The sequence below is a fragment of the Bubalus bubalis genome, chromosome 9 (assembly GCF_019923935.1).
Source record: "Bubalus bubalis isolate 160015118507 breed Murrah chromosome 9, NDDB_SH_1, whole genome shotgun sequence".
Taxonomy (NCBI): Eukaryota; Metazoa; Chordata; class Mammalia; order Artiodactyla; family Bovidae; genus Bubalus; species Bubalus bubalis.
This window is the reverse complement of record NC_059165.1, coordinates 33455622-33473799: the sequence shown is the minus strand read 5'-3', so window position 1 is coordinate 33473799 and position 18178 is coordinate 33455622. Positions and strand designations below refer to the sequence as shown.

The 18178-nt window shown below is 35.7% G+C and overlaps 1 long non-coding RNA gene across 1 annotated transcript in view; it reads left to right on the top strand.

The window, feature by feature from the left end:
- LOC123335009 overlaps positions 1-18178 on the top strand; it is a 69583-nt gene that overhangs the window by 13598 nt on the left and 37807 nt on the right. Inside the window, exon 2 of the long non-coding RNA XR_006553222.2 lies at positions 97-248. This is a non-coding gene — a long non-coding RNA (uncharacterized LOC123335009). The remainder of the gene's footprint in view (positions 1-96; positions 249-18178) is intronic.

The window sequence follows — 18178 nt, the reverse complement described above, 5'->3', positions numbered from 1 at the left end:
TTTTATATTCCTGAGTGCACCACATCTGAAGCAAGTACAAGGTGACATTGCTGTAACTCAGCAGTATTTTCAAAATGTCTTTTTCTCCCCTTTTAGGTCCCTGGAACACTGTCATTAAGGGCTGAGAGGTGAAGATACATTAGATAAGAAAATAGCAGACAGGGACCCTGAAGCACTTTAAGAAACCCCAGTCTGCAGGAAATCCTCATCTTGGCTCCAATCATCAGAAAACCTGTTCTTTACCAAAGGTAGGTCCTTCAACCTACATTTCTTAAGATTTTCTACAAATGTCCTTCATAGGAAAGAAAGTTTTGTTTCTTTGTTATATCTAAAGTGTAAAAATACATGAATTTAACTTTCAAAATTGTGACGATCCTACTAGAGTTCTTTTAAATTGAATAATTTTGATAGGAAACACAGTATCTTCTCTATTGCCTCTTCTTTGGGAATTCTGCAGATGACTTATATATTCCAAAGAAGTTTGCTTTAAATGACATTGTTTGGCAACAGCCTTTCTGATACTTCTGCATCTATCTGCTGAATCTCTATGAGCATGAGGATTCGGTTTCTTTGGAACAGGGAGCCATTCAGGTCATGAAAATTGAAGCAGAGTAAAATGGATATAACTTTAGTTACTACTGTCTCATTGTCTTCATGACGGAGATAGATTCAGCATAACAGAGGGTGTTAAAGCAAAAAAACTTAGGCAATGACACTTGTTAAAGATGGCAAGGCAGACTTTATTAAGGATCACAGCCATAGATTCAGAACCACTACTGTGGGTTTTCACTGTGGGGCATAGGGATTGTACTCAACTCCTAATACAGCATGGGCAAGTGAAAAGTTACTGCCAAGGAAACTACCAAGAGGAAACATCAGAAGTAAGGGAGATAAAATGACCTAGTGGCCAGCAGAAAGTGTGTGCTGAATAGATATCATCTGGGAAATGGTGGAGGATGAAGGACCTGATTAAGGGTTAGGGGTTATGATTAAACTGACTTAACAGGGTTCTTATTAAAACTAGTACAAGGAAATTTATAGATGTACCTGGAATATCAAACTTCAGTTTTGTTCTGAGACTATTTCACTGTTCAATTTTCTTGAAGGTATGAGAAAGCTTTGGTTGTATTTATCACAGAATCTCTCACGTTATCAAACCACGGTGCTTGAAATTTCAGAACTATTTATCAACATTATCATATTGCTTGAATATTCAATACCTTGGCATAATTCATAAGTATTTATAACAGAAAATGTTCTGAATTGGTATGTGCATAATATGTTTTCTGTATAATATTTGCATAGTATCTTTTGAGAGGCCAAAGCACTCTTTGTCTCTGAAACCACAAAGGAGTAAATCTGTAACTATATCTCTCTTCTGCTGCTTTCATGCTTTCTCACTCACGTGTCTAGAAATGTAGATGTCTATATATTAAACAAATATGTTTGCCATTGATTTAAAATATGTCAATGTGAGCTAACCATCTTTCGTTTTGTTATTTCTTTTCTAATTCTGCTGTTCTCAAGGTCTCCCCAGGTTTTTACCATTTATATCATTATTTTTTGATTCCTCTGAGTTTTTTTGTTGTTGTTCTGATTACATAATTCGGCATTTACACCGTTGTTTCTATTTTCAAATCAAATCTATTTCCCATTCCTTGCAGAATTCCACTGCAGCCTTCCCCTTGCTCAAGCTTTCATGGCCTCTTTCCTGAACTAACACATTTTATCCCTAAGTGGTTGCCACCTCTATATACACAAGCTGAAATTTAGCCCACCCAGGTAAAATTATCAGATTTCTTAAATAGAACTTCCATTTTTTCTACCAGTTTATAAAAATTTAGATGCATTTCGTTATGTTAATTTTAAACTTGAGAAGAAGAACATTTACACTGAAACCTCATACATTCAGTACCTAGTTTTATATTTAGAAAATGCATAGTTAAATGTATCAGGAATAAAATGATTGTATTTTTAAAGGATATGGGTATATTTTACATACTCAACTCATTAGTTACTTTTAGAATTTAAAACAAATTATAAAGCCTTAGAATTTTTGAGACTTTGGAAGAGAAGTGGAAAGACAGAGGTGGGGGTTGGAGGCACTTTTGAGTAAATTCCTAGTTAGAAAACAAACTCTCAAATGAAACTTTTCTTCCTGAAGATAAAATACACATCTGACATGTGATAGTTTGATGGAAGGGGCATGACAAGAAGAGTTTCCAGGCACTATTGCAATGATAAAAATGAGTAGCAATGGTCTTAAAAAAAAAAATCAAAATATAAGCTTTCTTAATGGATCTCTTTCATAAAGGGAAGAAAAAAAAAAAAAAAAAAGCTGCCAACCTACACAGTTTTATCAGGGGCCTGGGGCATTATGGTTTATTTCAGCCAATTAAAATAACAATTGCTGCAAGAAATGCTAATAGGAGTACCCTTAAGCTGGTGCATTCCCACCACTCATTGTATAATTAAAACCCTTCCACTTCAAATTTTTCTATTGTAATGACTACTTGTACTTCAAAAGAATTTGTACAGTAATTTGAAAGTATATTCTGTTTATTCCCTTCATTTTCAAATTTTGTTCTTATTGTTTAATCAACTCTTTCTACAGTATTACAGCCTGAACTCTACCTTTCTTTCCCTACACTTGTAAACTGTTTGTAGGTACCATATTATTATTGTTATTATATAAAAGCCGGCACCGTGCTTGCTATGACTATGATGCGATGTTTCCATAATGAATTCCCAGTGTAAGCTGGTTTATTGCTGACAGCAAAATGATCACTCCTAGCATCCTAACTTGACATATGAAAAATCTCAATGATAATGCTGATTAACATATCTTTTGCATTTAAATTACTGTGTTTTTTTTAAGAAGGGAAAATTATACATTTGGTGGGTTGTTTGCATAGTCAAATAAACATATATCAGGATGTACAATCTAGTAATTAGGTGCATTTATCTACTTGTGACACCACTGGAAAATACTCTGAATGAAGACTCTAGGGGCAAAAATACTTTGACTTCGATTATCATTTCCAAACACACGACCTTGCATAGCAAAATGAGTGCTTATGCCTAAACAAAGGAAGTGTTCGCCTAAGTGCTTGATTACTTAAGATATAGCCATGTATTTGAAATAAATCTTTATTTCTTTAATAATTCATTCTTTATTTATGGATGTGTTTATCTTATGTGTTATCATTGTAATAGACTCTAATTTATTTGGTAAAATATACAAGTCTAGAGCATCGCTGTTTTCCTGAGAATGTAGGTATTTAGCGACTGTTTTAGTATTTAAAAGTACCTTATTGACCAATGTCCAAACAAAGGAGTGCTGAGAAATGCAAGATGTTTCAATATGACATGTATTCTACAAACATAAATGAAATTAAGGTATTGAAGCTTTCAGGGCATACTTCACTCAGAATTAACAATCATTGTTCTGCAGGTTTTTTTAAATGGAAATTTATACATGATCATAATATCTGAGGCTTCTTCAAACGTCCAAATGTTACTATAAATATTTACCAGTTCAATGAATAGATTCATTGTATTGGATTCATTGTCTGTCAGCTGCACTGAGTTATGTGATATAAAGGCCTGACCTAAACAGCAAGTCTTCCGAGAGACACCACCGTCCACTTTAACCCCAGCAGACTCAGTGGGGTTTCAGGTAATATTAAGAAACCATGCTCTTTCTGAAACTCAGATTTTCTGATCCACATTTATGTAACAACTTTCTCTTTTTGATACCGCCTCACTTTAAACATAATAACATAATTGACTTCACTATGTTCATGACAGGCATGTTTTAGTGAACTCTGTTTTAGTGAATTGACAAGAAAGAAAAATTAATTTGTTCTTCTAAAGAGAGGGTGGATCCAGATCCAAAGAAGTACAGCTTTTGTTCTTGTAGGAATGGGAATGAGCGGAATATCAATCTGAGAACTCAGTTACTACACATCAGAATGAAATGTCAGGGTATAGGGTGAAGGGATTAGATGCTTAGGATAAAGGAATGGCTTGATTAAGAGAGCAAGAAACTTTGAAATAGTACAATCGAAATAAAGAATGTCAGGTATAACACTCTTCCATTTATCTCTTCACAAAATCATTAGTTGGAAAAACTCTCATCAGAAAATTTCTCAACAATGCTATTGGAGAATGTGATTTTGTGATATAATAAAATGTATATGTATGTATGTATGTATGTGTGTATATATATATTTCATCCTTGGTTCCTGGCACATGACTCCCCAAATCTGTGTAGTGTCTTGAATGATAGGAGTGGGAAGAGCATCTTTTATTACTCATAAGCCCCTTTCAAATATATGTGAATGTTAGTTGCTCAGTTGTATCCAACTCTTTGCCACCCCACAGACTAGACTAGCCCACTAGACTCCTCTGTCCATTAGCTTCTCCAGGCAAGACACTGAATGGGTTGCCATTCTCTCCTCCAGGGGAATCTTCCCAACCCAGAGACTGAACCCGTGTCTCCTGCATTGCAGGCAGATTCTTTACCATCTGAGCCTCCAGGGAAGCTCATGCCTGAGTTTATGATAGAGAGGTGACTTTTAGATGATGGGGGCAAGTTGCTAGAGGCACCAATCACGTGATTAGAGGGTTAGGACTTCGAGTCCCAATTTCCAACCTTGACTTAATGATTTAATCAAATCAACCATGAATAAGTAATATAACCTCCATAAAAAAAAGTATTTGGACATCTTCCAGGTTGGTGAACAGGTGGAGGTGCTGGGAGGGAATCACATCCAAAGAAGTCAGGATGCTCTGGGCACACATTTCCTGTCTTGCCTTATTTACCTCTTCATCTGACTGTTCATCAGTATTCTTTATTAGATCCTTTATGATAAAGTGGTAAATGTCAGTGTTTCCCTGAGTTATGTGAGCTCTTAAAGCAAATTATTGAACCAAAAGAGAGGGTCATACAAATTCCCACTTTACAGCTGACTGAAGTATGGGAGGCCTGGACTTGCGATTGGTATCTGAAGTAAGGGACAAACTTTGTGGGACTAAGTCCTTTTTCTGTGTGTTCCGAGGTAACTCCAGGTAGCTATGTCAGAATTTCTCAACATGCAGGAAAATTCCTCACAGTTGATGTCAGAATATTATGAGTAGAAGAAGCAGGAGTTTTTCTTTTAGAGGAGAATTTGGAAATTGTTTTATTAGTTTTCTTTATAAATGCATGCAGATCTGATGGCAGGAACTGGTTAAGACTAGGGTAAAAATTTTATTAATCTGCACTGTAGAGATGATTTCTTCTCTTGCCTGTAGCTATGGTTCTTAATTTAGTTGAGCTTCCCACTGCTTATAGTTATGGTTCTCAATTTAATTGAGGGGCCAAAGTCTGAAATACCTAGACAACTTTCAAAATTAGTATTAGAGGATACCTTCAATAAGATTCCATTCCAGTAGAATGGATAGACCTGTGCATTTTCAAACTATTCCCCTGATAATTTGGATATGCATCTGTTATTGGCAGGGAGAGACACACACACACTCTTATCATGATGAACAGAAGGATGAAATATACTAATGTTAATTATTATATTTATTGCAGCTGAACACAGTTTTCTTTTTGACATTCAGAAGCAATCAATATTTTAAATATGTTAAATGTGTTTAATACAATATTTTATGGCATCTTTAATCATTTTTAAATATATGTAATATTTTGTAGTCAATTTTTTTATGTCACTACCTTTGATTAGCGCTAACATAACATTAAATGTAATTCATTGAACATGGCTAGGGGTGGGGAGTGGAGGTAGGATACAAAACCAGTGTGACTGAAAGATTATTACATATTTAAGTGGATAGATAACGTGTTTGTTATACAGCCTGAGAATTGCCAGCTAAAACGTTATGTGGGTTACTTGTTTAAATTACAGATTCTTAGTCCTGATAGAATTGTCATCGTTGTTTAGTCACTAAGTCATGCCCATCTCTTTTGCAACCCTATGGACTATACCCCACCAGACTCTTTTGTCCTGGCAAGAATACTGGAGTGTGTTGCCATTTCCTTCTCCAGAGGATCTTCCCGACTTAGGGATCAAATCCGCATCTCCTGCATTGGCAGGTGGATTCTTTACCACTGAGCCGCTAGGAAAGCCCCATTATATTAATAGACGCAGTCCTATGAAATCAGAATCTGCAAGTATGGAGTATGGGAATTTGAATTTTTACAAGATCTAAGTTAAAATTATGCACTATAAACATTGATATCTAACATTTATAACTTCCAGAATTTCAAACTGGTATTCTGAACCACACAATTCAAAATATTAACTTTTATGATGTGCAGGAAATGTTAGCATTCAGTACCTTTGACTGAACAAGAGTAAACCTCTTACTTTGACTTGTTTTAATTCAGAGCTGTTCTATCTTAGCACAATACTCTGCATTAAAACAGAATAGTAATAACAGAAACAATGATAACAAATAAAAGCAAAACAAAATATAACCATTACTGGATACACATTCATTTATTCAACAGTTGTCTATTAAGTGACTAAAATGCATATAATGGATTCTTAATATTACAGCTGCATTTTTGGTGAAATGACTGGTATTCTACAGCACTTTCTTAATAGTAAAGCTTTACAGTAATTCATTCAATAAGCACATGAAGAGTCCTTAATTTTCTTGATAGTTTAGGCTAAAATATTGTGTTCATTGATTCTTCTGCAAAATTGCCTCAATAATCTTCTTCTCTAAGATGAGAGACTCAAGACACTATTTGGGTATAATGGAATAAAAATATAATTTTAAAATTATTTTGTAACTTTAATTCCAGTTGCCTATAAAAATATGTAAAGCAGTTTGTTGGGTTCTTCAGTTTCTATTAAATGAGAATTAAATTAGGACTTAGCAGAAGCTGATTTTAAAGCTCTAAATTTCTTAAGTAATTGAAATTTTGTAGACCTGGTCTCCTTCTATACAACTGTATGCTTTTATATAATACTTATATTTAGTATTAGAATAATAGTTGGCATTTGCAAATTATCAAAAAACAAATGATTTTATGACAATTATCTAGAAAAATGATCACTTGGAATATGGTATAAATTTATGAGCATTATTTTAAAAATCTAACTTTATATCATATGTAATGATGCAAGTACAGTGCAGCACTTTTAAATTAATTAAAATTAGATTTTACATTATGATATAATAAAAAATCTTTTGGGTACTTATTAAAACACTACTATGAGTTAACCAAAGTCAAGCTATATAAATTGGAAGTGTTTCCCCACTAATGCTTATATTTATCTCAAAGTATTGAATATTTTATTTGAAGCTAAATATGTCATTGTTGGGGTTTCTCTGGTGGCTCAGCAGTAAAGAATCCACCTGCAATGCAGGAGACATGGGTTTGATTCCTGGGTTGGGCAGAAACCCTGGAGGAGGACATAGCAATCCACTCCAGTGTTCTTGCCTGGAGAATCACATGGACAGAGGACCTGGTAGGTTACAGTCCATGAGGTCAAAAAGAGCCACACATGACTGAATTGACTGAGCATGCATGTATATCGTTGTATATGACTAAATTTAAAAAGGTGTTATAAAATAGAATGAACCTTTTAAAAGTAAAATAACTTTGAAATCAAGTGAATACATAAGAACCTTTGGGAAAAAATCATTTGGAATTAATAAATCATGGTTGTATAAACTCAAACTTGTAAGACCTAAGTGTAGATATTGCACAGAATACCTTTACATGGTGTTTTATCTATTTACACCTTTACCATTGCACTTTTATTCTTTACATCTTAAAAAGTTAGTAAAAAAAATAATTATATATATATATATATATATATATATGTTTCATTTAATCATAGGTAATATATTGAGCCAAAATTTAAATGAAATACTCAAGAATAAATTTGGTGAAAAAAATTAAAAAGAATTACAAATTACCTGGAAATGTACAATTGTAAGGGAAGCAATCATAATTTAGCTGTATTAGTAAGATATCTTAACTAACCATTTCAAACATTAAGATAAATTATTCAAAGTTAGTCAATCTATTGAAAGACAGTTTCTCCACTTTTCAACCACTTTTATTGCAGATTTTTAGCAGTTTTGTGTTTCTTTGAAGAATTTGTCTACTCATGTCTGCATAATATGCAGGTTATGCTTGCATAAATCATTGCCTTTAATTGTTAACTACCAGAGGACTGTTCAACATGCAGGCTTTCTAGAGGCTTCAACTTATCATGGGAGCAAAACCAGGTATTAGCAAAGAGTTATTGATCTAAAAGTTACAATGCAGGGTCCAAAACTCTTCGCAATTTAAGCTAGTAAACATTAGTTTGTCTACACGTCTTCCATATATGCATCTTACCTTCCAGGTAAGAACATTTCATTTTTTCTTTATACAATGACTATCAGTTGACCTACCTGTGATCAGATAGCTTGACCACACCTTAGGCTTCTTCAGTGAGAAGATATTCCCTTGGCTAAATAGTAATTAATTTATGGATGAGTAGTTGGGACTTCCCTCATAGCTCAGTTGGTAAAGAATCTGCCTGCAACGCAGGAGACCTGGGTTCAATCCCTGGGTCGGGAAGATCCCCTGAAGAAGGAAATGGCAACCCACTCCAATATTCTTGCCTGGAGAACCCCATGGACAGAGTAGCTTGGCACGCTACTGTCCATGGGGTCACAAGAGTCGGACATGACTTAGTGATTAAATCACCACTACCAGATAATCTAAACCTGCTTATTAGAGCCTGTGAGCTTAAATCGTTGATTAGACAGAACTGCTTTAGGTAAAGTTTGAGACACCTACGATCATAGAAAGTCTAAGGACTTCTGCCCACCATCTTGTCTTCAAGGAGACACATACTTAATAAATGGATGAAATAAAGCAAAGCAAAGACAACAAGACTGAGTTCTGGAATTATGATCTAAATCCACCTATTCCAGAAGCTGGAACTATCACTGGCCTATTCAGTTATGTAAGCCAATAATTTCATACATAAAAATGAATTTATCACAATTGAATTGGAAATTTTTCTTAGGAGTTTAAAAATTTTGGCTGTTACATGTTCATTATTCAGCATCAATAACTTACTTTGCTTAAGATCGTTTGAATACTTTCTGGTAGTGCTTTTGAGCTAAAAAACTTGACTAATTTACCAAGCATCTGATCTATACCTGTTACTTTTTCACATCTGACTAATAATCAAATTGAAATGGACATAGTATTTCCAGAAAATAATTTGCCTTTCATGTATCTGGTGTGCCTGTATTTCTATTGTTTCCTCCACTTGGAATGTGCTATGCTGTCAGAACTTTCTGCAACTTTCTGCAGTATTCTTCTTTACTAGGTACACATAATTACTAAATACTATAAATGTGACTTGTCTCAACTGGGAGGTTCCATATATGGACATAAATGAACATTGCCTTTCAAAGATTCAGTATGAAAAATTTAAGTGCAATATCTCATTAACATTTTTATATTGATTGCCCATTTAAATGACAATATTTTGGTCTTATTTAACTGGAAAACATTTATGATTAAAATCAATTTCAAGTACATCTTTTTGCTTATGACACTGTGAAAGTGCTGCACTCAATATGCCAGCAAATTTGGAAAACTCAGCAGTGGCCACAGGACTGGAAAAGGTCAGTTTTCATTCCAATCCCAAAGAAAGGCAATGCCAAAGTTGGCAATGTGTGCCAACTACCACACAATTGCACTCATCTCACACGATGTTAAAGTAGTGCTTAAAATTCTCCAAGCCAGGCTTCAGCAATACGTGAAACATGAACTTCAAGATGTTCAAGCTGGTTTTAGAAAAGGCAAAGGAACCAGAGATCAAATTGCCAACATCCGCTGGATCATGGAAAAAGCAAGAGAGTTCCAGAAAAACATCTATTTCTGCTTTATTGATTATGCCAAAGCCTTTGACTGTGTGGATCACAATAAACTCTGGAAAATTCTGAAAGAGATGGAAATACCAGACCACCTGACCTGCCTCTTAAGAAACCTGTATGCAGGTCAGGAAGCAACAGTTAAAACTGGACATGGAACAACAGACTGGCTCCAAATAGGAAAAAGAGTACGTCAAGGCTGTATATTGTCACCCTGCTTATTTAACTTATATGCAGAGTACATCATGAGAAATGCTGGGCTGAAGGAAGCACAAGTAGGAATCAAGATTACCAGGTGAAATATCAATAACCTCAGATATGCAGATGACACCACCTTATGGCAGAAAGTGAAGAAGAACTAAAGAGCCTCTCAATGAAAGTGAAAGAGGAGAGTTAAAAAATTGGCTTAAAGCTCAACATTCAGAAAACAAAGATCATAGCATCCGGTCCCATCACTTCATGGCAAATAGATGGGGAAACAGTGGAAACAGTGGCTGACTTTATTTTTCCGGGCTCCAAGATTGCTGCAGATGGTGATTGCAGCCATGAAATTAAAAGACGCTTACTCCTTGGAAGGAAAGTAATGACCAGCCTAGACAGCATATTAAAAAGCAGAAACAGTACTTTGCCAAAAAATGTCCGTCTAGTCAAAGCTATGGTTTTTCCAGTGGTCATGTATGGATGTGAGAGTTGGACTATAAAGAAAGCTGAGCACCGAAGAATTGATGCTTTTGAACTGTGGTGTTGGAGAAGACTCTTGAGAGTCCCTTGGACTGCAAGGAGATCCAAGCAGTCCATCCTAAAGGAGATCAGTCCTGGGTGTTCATTGGAAGGACTGATGCTGAAGCTGAAACTCCAATACTTTGGCCACCTGATGCGAAGAGCTGACTCATTTGAAAAGACTGTGATGCTGGGAAAGATTGAGGAGAAGGGGACGACAGAGGATGAGATGGTTGGATGGCATCACCGACTCGATGTACATGGGTTTGGGTGGACTCTGGGAGTTGGTGATGGACAGGGAGACCTGTCGTGCTGCTGTTCATGGGGTCACAGAGTCAGACATGAGTTAGCAACTGAAATAAACTGAACTAGAATTTTTATTTTATTTTATTTTATTTATTTTTTTTCCGATTTAGTAGTAAAGTTTCTTTACTTTTTAGTAGTAAAGTTTCTTTTTTTTTAAATTTTTTTAATTTTATTTTTAAACTGTACATAATTTTATCAGTTTTGCAAATATCAAAATGAATCCGCCACAGGTATACATATGTTCCCCATCCCGAACCCTCCTCCCTCCTCCCTCCCCATTCCATCCCTCTGGGTCGTCCCAGTGCACCAGCCTCAAGCATCCAGTATGGTGCATCGAACCTGGACTGGCAACTCGTTTAATACATGATATTTTACATGTTTCAATGCCATTCTCCCAAATCTTCCCACCCTCTCCCTCTCTAACAGAGTCCATAAGACTATTCTGTATAGCAGTGTCTCTTTTGCTGTCTCGTACACAGGGTTATTGTTACCATCTTTTAAAATTCCATATATATGCGTTAGTATACTGTATTGGTGTTTTTCTTTCTGGCTTACTTCACTCTGTATAATAGGCTCCAGTTTCATCCACTTCATTAGAACTGTTCAAATGTATTCTTTTTAATGGCTGAGTAATACTCCATTGTGTATATGTACCACTGCTTTCTTATCCATTCATCTGCTGATGGACATCTAGGTTGCTTCCATGTCCTGGCTATTATAAACAGTGCTGCGATGAACATTGGGGTACACGTGTCTCTTTCCCTTCTGGTTTCCTCAGTGTGTATGCCCAGCAGTGGGATTGCTGGATCATAAGGCAGTTAGTTCTATTTCCAGTTTTTTAAGGAATCTCCACACTGTTCTCCATAGTGGCTGTACTAGTTTGCATTCCCACCAACAGTGTAAGAGGGTTCCCTTTTCTCCACACCCTCTCCAGCATTTATTACTTGTAGACTTTTGGATCGCAGCCATTCTGACTGGTGTGAAATGGTACCTCATAGTGGTTTTGATTTGCATTTCTCTGATAATGAGTGATGTTGAGCATCTTTTCATGTGTTTGTTAGCCATCTGCATGTCTTCTTTGGAGAAATGTCTATTTAGTTCTTTAGCCCACTTTTTGATTGGGTCATTTATTTTTCTGGAGTTGAGCTGTAGGAGTTGCTTATATATTCTCTAGATTAGTTGTTTGTCAGTTGCTTCATTTGCTATTATCTTCTCCCATTCTGAAGGCTGTCTTTTCACCTTGCTAATAGTTTCCTTTGATGTGCAGAAGCTTTTAAGGTTAATTAGGTCCCATTTGATTATTTTTGCTTTTATTTCCAATATTCTGGGAGGTGGGTCATAGAGGATCCTGCTGTGATGTATGTCAGAGAGTGTTTTGCCTATGTTCTCCTCTAGGAGTTTTATAGTTTCTGGTCTTACGTTGAGATCTTTAATCCATTTTGAGTTTATTTTTGTGTATGGTGTTAGAAAGTGTTCTAGTTTCATTCTTTTACAAGTGGTTGACCAGATTTCCCAGCACCACTTGTTAAAGAGATTGTCTTTAATCCATTGTATATTCTTGCCTCCTTTGTCGAAGATAAGGTGTCCATATGTGCGTGGATTTATCTCTGGGCTTTCTATTTTGTTCCATTGATCTATATTTCTGTCTTTGTGCCAGTACCATACTGTCTTGATAACTGTGGCTTGGTAGTAGAGCCTGAAGTCAGGTAGGTTGATTCCTCCAGTTCCATTCTTCTTTCTCAAGATCGCTTTGGCTATTCGAGGTTTTTTGTATTTCCATACAAATTGTGAAATTATTTGTTCTAGCTCTGTGAAGAATGCTGTTGGTAGCTTGATAGGGATTGCATTGAATCTATAGATTGCTTTGGGTAGTATACTCATTTTCACTTTATTGATTCTTCCAATCCATGAACATGGTATATTTCTCCATCTGTTAGTGTCCTCTTTGATTTCTTTCACCAGTGTTTTATAGTTTTCTATATATAGGTCTTTAGTTTCTTTAGGTAGATATATTCCTAAGTATTTTATTCTTTCTGTTGCAATGGTGAATGGAATTGTTTCCTTAATTTCTCTTTCTGTTTTCTCATTATTAGTGTATAGGAATGCAAGGGATTTCTGTGTGTTGATTTTATATCCTGCAACTTTACTATAGTCATTGATTAGTTCTAGTAATTTTCTGGTGGAGTCTTTAGGGTTTTCTATGTAGAGGATCATGTCATCTGCAAACAGTGAGAGCTTTACTTCTTCTTTTCCAATTTGGATTCCTTTTATTTCTTTTTCTGCTCTGATTGCTGTGCCCAAAACTTCCAAAACTATGTTGAATAGTAATGGTGAAAGTGGGCACCCTTGTCTTGTTCCTGACTTTAGAGGAAATGCTTTCAGTTTTTCACCATTGAGGATAATGTTTGCTGTGGGTTTGTCATATATAGCTTTTATTATGTTGAGGTATGTTCCTTCTATTCCTGCTTTCTGGAGAGTTTTTATCATAAATGGATGTTGAATTTTGTCAAAGGCTTTCTCTGCATCTATTGAGATAATCATATGATTTTTATTTTTCAATTTGTTAATGTGGTGTATTACATTGATTGATTTGCAGATATTGAAGAATCCTTGCATCCCTGGGATAAAGCCCACTTGGTCATGGTGTATGATCTTTTTAATGTGCTGTTGGATTCTGATTGCTAGAATTTTGTTAATGATTTTTGCATCTATGTTCATCAGTGATATTGGCCTGTAGTTTTCTTTTTTTGTGGGATCTTTGTCAGGTTTTGGTATTAGGGTGATGGTGGCCTCATAGAATGAGTTTGGAAGTTTACCATCCTCTGCAATTTTCTGGAAGAGTTTGAGCAGGATAGGTGTTAGCTCTTCTCTAAATTTTTGGTAGAATTCAGCTGTGAAACAGTCTGGACCTGGGCTTTTGTTTGCTGGAAGATTTTTGATTACAGTTTCAATTTCCGTGCTTGTGATGGGTCTGTTAAGATTTTCTATTTCTTCCTGGTCGAGTTTTGGAAAGTTGTACTTTTCTAAGAATTTGTCCATTTCTTCCACGTTGTCCATTTTATTGGCATATAATTGTTGATAGTAGTCTCTTATGATCCTTTGTATTTCTGTGTTGTCTGTTGTGATCTCTCCATTTTCATTTCTAATTTTATTGATTTGATTCTTCTCCCTTTGTTTCTTGATGAGTCTGGCTAATGGTTTGTCAATTTTATTTATCCTTTCAAAAAACCAGCTTTTGGTTTTGTTGATTTTTGCTATGGTCTCTTTTGTTTCTTTTGCATTTATTTCTGCTCCAAGTTTTAAGATTTCTTTCCTTCTACTAACCCTGGGGTTCTTCATTTCTTCCTTTTCTAGTTGGTTTAGGTGTAGAGTTAGGTTATTTATTTGACTTTTTTCTTGTTTCTTGAGGTTAAATTAGATTTGTGTCTTGCATTATATTTCTCTTGACAGACTTTATCTAAAAACATGCTTTGAGTAGTTTATAGACTTTTTTCCTGTTCCCCTCTCCTATGTCCAAACTATCAAAACATCCTCAGTCTTTGTGAACTGCGCTAGTAGGTTTATAGCACCACTTACACTATCTTTGAAGTACATTTGCTCACCACTTGTAGATTCTTCTTGAGAACAGAGATGATCATATTGGTCAGTGTGACCCCTGCAGCAGTAACAGAGTGACCTGAAGGGTCATTTTTGTTTATTTTGTTTTCAGCTTATTTGATGGTAAAGGATTTTGGCTTTTGATAATCAGAGGTAGGGTCATCAAATCGAAGGCTGACATATACCATTTAAGTATAGTAAATGATGAGAGTCAGAATGGATTAGACAAATGGGCACTATAGAATCTCTGGTAAACTGAACAGCAAATGCTCCATATGAAAGCAACAGTAGATATTTAGCCAACTTTGGCCATGCAGGTGTTCCAGTGTAATGATGCCAGATTTTCAAGTTTTTCAAGAGAAACTCAAAATGCACATCCATAACTCCTTAATGCTCTTTAAAAATTGGCATTATAATCTAAACCTTTTACAAATATTTGCGAAAAGAAATACCACTATGGACTAGCTCTGGCACACGGGCCACCCAGACTTGGCCTGAGGTTTTCACGTCCAGAAGTTCCCTTCTTTGTTTTAGAATTTGTAGTTTTTTATAGTTAAGGATAATGTAAGGCAAAGCTGCATATTAGTCCCAGACTGATTAGTAACAGACTGAAAAGAAAACCACAGGAATACAAAGTTTCTGACTATCCTTCATGTTATTGAGTCTGCCACTCTCTGTAATTAGGGGATGGCATTAATCATTAATTAGAAAAGAAACCCTAAGTGAACAGTGTGAGATATCTCCATGGGAACACCACTGGCTTAGTCTCAATAAGAAAGATTGAGGAGTACATAACAGATGTAGTGTGCATCTCTGTAGGTCTGATTTAGGTAGCTAATATTCTATCTGTGTGAAAACCAAATAAAACACATTGTTTCCCTTCTGTGTTTAGCCATATTTTCTCTTTCAGCCTTTTCTTTTCAATCTTTGGTGATATTTTCTGTTTGAATGTGGTAGTCCGACCTATAGTACTCATAGGAGTGAAATATCTTCTGTACCTGCAACATCAAACACTGAAACAAAAGAGCAGTTGTACTGAGTTCATTGCGATTCACTGAAAAGTGCTGCCCGCCTGCCGAGCAGGTGAAAGTTTCCTGCCGGTTTCTCATTTAGGGAAAACCTCTTGGCTTATGCCTCAAGAACTGTACAAGCCTCTAAAGAGTGGTAGTGAGTACTAGATAGTTTTTTTTTCTTTTTTTGCCTATAGAGATAGTTAAGTTATACAATGGAATAAGGATCCGAGAATTAATAAGGAAAGAAAAAGAGAGATGTGATGGACTTAGCAGTCTGGGTCTTTTTCTAACAAGCTGTCCTCATATTTTTTTACCCATCTGCCGTGGAGTTTGAAATACCACCTTGCTAGAGAAGCGCATAAAGCAGAGTATGTTACCACTTGTCTCATCCTTACAAGCCAGCTCCATTTTACCTTACATTTGAGAAGAAATATTTTCACCTGTTCCTCTAAAATCATTTATTTGTGTCAGATCTTTACATCAAATCTTGAGAAAACCCCATATCAGATATAAGCAATCAGTGACTGTCTGGATATATTCAGGGAATAGATAGATGATTTGGGTGAAATTCCTTAATTTAAAAAGTTGGGAAACACAAGCGAATTCTAGAGACCTGAATAGATTAAGTTTCTTATCTCAACATGACAAAGAATGTGATCATACCTATACATTCACGATTATTAAAAACAGCGAAACTTACTCTGGGCCAGACACAGGTGTAAGGGCTTACGGTAAATGATCTCATCTGCTCTTCCTAGCATGCGGAAGACACTGTTATTGTCCCTATTTTATAGGAACTTAAAATGGTTAAACAATATGTCAATGGATCTCACCATCACCCAGCTAGTAATTAGTAGTCTAGGACTTGAATTAAATTGGCTCTGACTCCATAATTAACTCCTATAGATAACAATAATAAAGTAGTAGTAGCAACCACTTGCAGTGCATTTACTATGATCCAGGGTCTGTTCTAAACACTTTACATATATTAACTATTTAATCGCAAGAATGCTTTGAAGTAGGTATTATTATTATCCTCATTTGACAGAGCAGGAAACTGAGTTGCTGAAACATAATGCAATGTGTCCACTTAACTCCAATAATTTTTTTAATGTGAGATATAGCACACAAACTAAAGCAAGCCTTTCTGAATCTAAAATCTTACATTTATAAGACCAATAATAGCTCCTAAATACCAAATAGATGGTATTTCCAAAAAATATTTGCAAGGGAAGGCACTTTTCTTCTTTCAACTCCAGCAACACAGTTAAGTTATATATTACCAATATTTCTTGCTTTGAAAACTTGGAGCCTGATAATAGTTACTTTAGTTACTATCCCTTTGCTGTAATACAAGAGTCTCTCTTTGTCAAGGTCCAAAATAATTTAAAGACAGCTTATCTTTATTATTGTTAAGTTCTTCATATTCTCTTCATCAATTTTTGTTTGACCTTCTGTTGGTGGCTTCTGTACTAACCTTAAATTCCATCTGCTACTGCAACTGTAGGTACTGAGTTTCTCTTACAAACAATAATAATAAATTATGTATATACATGTATATATAGCACACACATATGTATGATTGAATAATTACTAACACATTTCAAAAATGTTTCTGTTGTTCAAATTAAAATTGATATTTAAAAAGCAAGCTCACATCCCTGAAGCCTGCAGGATAAGGAATAAATGATCCAAAGAACAATAACCAAAGTGTGAACTATGGATCTCATGGTATCTGATCTAATAGTTTGAAGTATATATAGATTGCCTTTCATGAAAGTAAAAAAGTCAGCTGAAGGATTGAACTGGAGTGACTAATGCAGTATAGCAATAGAACTGTGTCCTTCTTCCCCCCCCACTTAAAAATAATGATAGGTTCTTCTGGAACCTGCTTAAGTAAGTGACACTCGTAGAGATAGATTGCTATGCTGTGACATATGGTGTGCTGGTATTGCGGTTGTATTGTAGAGATTATTACTAGCAGCAAGATTTTAGAGTTATTGCCTGTCAAAGCTGGTGTTTTAATCACTATCATCAACACCGCCTTCAGGTTTTACCACATCTTCTATCCAGCGAGCCAGGCCAGTGTGTCATCCAAAGAGAAACTCATTGGTTTGGGCCTGTTATTTCATTAAGATATATATTTGAGGGGGGCAAGTGAAAGATGATTTTTACAAGGAGGGAAAAATGCTCTCCTGGAAAGAAGAATTTAAGGACTGCAATTATTGATCTGAGGAGGTGTAATACCAGTTAGTTTGTGAAGAATCCATAAGCCTGCCTTGGAGATGAGGGAGGGCTAAGGGGATGCAGGTGTTTCCTCTTGCTCCTGAGAGCAATTAAGAGATCCAAATTATTTCCACTGTTACCTAATAAGGCAACAAGTGTCACCTGATGAGGTTAATTCCCAGCACTATTAATGTAAACATTGCTCAGCTTCTTCAGTTCACTGGCATTTTGTGTATTTCGCAGCCTCAGAGAGGAGAGGTGAAAGATGCAAACCATCGGTAACTAAAAGTCACAAGTGAAGGAGTAAATGGAAATGAGTTAGGGATCCTTTGGCATTTGACCTTTCGTTATCTGGGAGCATCCCTGGTGACTCAAGAGGTAAAGAACACACCTGTCAATGCAGGAGA